The sequence below is a fragment of the Salmo salar genome, unplaced genomic scaffold, assembly GCF_965601325.2.
Source record: "Salmo salar unplaced genomic scaffold, fSalSal1 ptg000408l, whole genome shotgun sequence".
NCBI lineage: Eukaryota > Metazoa > Chordata > Actinopteri > Salmoniformes > Salmonidae > Salmo > Salmo salar.
Window position 1 is genome coordinate 454,754 of NW_027675377.1, and position 2,476 is coordinate 457,229.

Genomic DNA, 2,476 nt, shown 5'->3' on the forward strand with positions numbered 1-2,476 from the left:
GGAGTGAAACATTTAAATGTAGGGGTCGCTAAACAAAGGAACACAACATTTATGTCATCACTCATCGATATCATGTTGAAATCAATTGTGTGAGAGGAGGGAGATGAGGTTGCACGTCCTGTTAAACTAACAGCTCAAAATCCACATGGAATATGGGAGTAATGTGTACATCCCTGGTTAGAGGACAATTTGTAGAAAACAGCTAGCTACATTTTGAAGTGTTGCATTTTGATTCCAGTGGGTCACCAACATGGTAAGTATAACACAACTATTTTTTTGTTAGTCACTTTTTGTTAAATCACATAAATAGTAACTCTTCCATTTCAGAGCCTGGATTTTCCCCCTGAGGCTAATATCCATATCATGTTGAAATCAATAGAACAGGGGACAAACGTTTAGGGTTCTACATTGTGACATCATTAAAATACTCCTTCTACAATGTTAAAACATTCTACATTGTGACATCATTAAAATACTCCTACTACAATGTTAAAACATTCTACATTGTGACATATCATTGATATCATGAAACAACTCCTTCATGTATTTTCTGATGTTTGATCAGATGTCTTTTATCAGAGTATCTCTTGTTACATTGATCACAGCTATAAGGTTTCTCTCCTGTGTGTGTTCTCTGGTGTTGAGTCAGAGTGCTAGATGCAGCAAACCTCTTCCCACATTGACCACAGCTATAAGGTTTTTCTCCCGTGTGTGTTCTTTGGTGTATCTTCAGTTTGCCAGATTGAACAAAACTCTTGCCACATCGAGTACAGCTATAGGGTTTCTCTCCTGTGTGTCTTCTCTGGTGCATCTTCAGTTCTCCAGATTGAACAAAACTCTTCCCACATTGAGTACAGCTATAGGGTTTCTCTCATGTGTGTCTTCTTTGGTGTATCGTCAGATGGTTAGATTTAAAAAAAAACTTCCCACATCGAGTACAGCTATAGGGTTTCTCTCCTGTGTGTGTTCTCTGGTGAAGAGTCAGATTGCGCAAGCAAGTAAAACTCTTCCCACACTCATCACAGATATACGGTTTCTCTCCTGTGTGTATTCTCTGGTGTGATATCAGGCTGCTTCGATGAGTAAAACACTTCCCACATTGATCACAGCTAAAAGGTTTCTCTCCTGTGCGTGTTCTCTGGTGTAATTTCAGGCTGGTTGAATGAGTAAAACTCTTCCCACATTCATCACAGCTGTATGGTTTCTCTCCTGTGTGTGTTCTCTGGTGTGTTATCAGGTTGATTAGCTGAGTAAAACTCTTCCCACATTGATCACAGCTAAAAGGTTTCTCTCCTGTGTGTGTTCTCTGGTGTAATTTCAGGCTGGTTGAACGAGTAAAACTCTTCCCACATTCATCACAGCTAGAAAGTTTCTCTCCTGTGTGTATTCTCTGGTGTGATATCAGGCTGCTTCGATGAGTAAAACTCTTCCCACATTGATCACAGCTAAAAGGTTTCTCTCCTGTGTGTTTTTTCTGGTGGAATTTCAGGCTGGTTGATTGAGTAAAACTCTTCCCACATTCATCACAGCTATATGGTTTCTCTCCTGTGTGTGTTCTCTGGTGTGTTATCAGGTTGCCTAGTTGAGTAAAACTCTTCCCACATTGATCACAGCTAAAAGATTTCTCTCCTGTGTGTGTTCTCTGGTGTAATTTCAGGCTGGTTGAACGAGTAAAACTCTTCCCACATTCATCACAGCTAGAAAGTTTCTCTCCTGTGTGTATTCTCTGGTGTGATATCAGGCTGCTTCGATGAGTAAAACTCTTCCCACATTCATCACAGCTATAAGATTTCTCTCCTGTGCGTGTTCTTTGGTGTACAATAAGATGGCTAGATGTATCAAAACTCTTCCCACATTGAGTACAGCAATAAGCTTTCTCTACTGTGTGGCTTCTCTGATGAATTTTAATGCCTGATGAGGTGAATCTCTTCCCACAGTCAGAGAGGTTAATTATCTTCCCTGTGGGTCTCTGCTGGTGTTTCTTGAGGAGTTCTGATCTGGAGAGACTCTTCTCTGCCTCATCAGCATCATGAGGTTGTTGAGGCTCCCCAGAGGATCCACGATAGTCCCGTCTCTCTCCTGTGTGAATGACAAAGTCATACAGATGGTTAAAGGCCCACAACAGCAGAAATCCACTGTAAAAGGTCATGCCAACAGCGTAGCCATGATGTTGAACAACAATTGACATCTGTAATGAATGTAATGATTACTTGACATTTGTCTTAAAATGAGCAACAATAGTCATATTTTGTCTTGTTTTCACATTAGTAGTAACATCTAAGATTGGAGGCCCTTTTTTATGTTTGCTGGTGAGAAAAGATGTTTGCTCAGGGGAGTAACCTCCATTACCAGGTTGATGATGAGTTCATTTCACACTACTTTGGATTATAATTGTCAGGCTCGCTTGAATCTCCTGCTTAATATAATGTTTGTGTCGTCATCGCAAATCAACCGCTTTGTACTTAAAAAAACACTT

At 40.3% G+C, this 2,476-nt stretch overlaps 1 pseudogene; it reads right to left on the bottom strand.

Moving 5' to 3' along the window:
- Window positions 1–355: 355 nt before the first annotated feature.
- Window positions 356–2,149, bottom strand: LOC145875964 (uncharacterized; annotated as a pseudogene).
- Window positions 2,150–2,476: the final 327 nt, after the last annotated feature.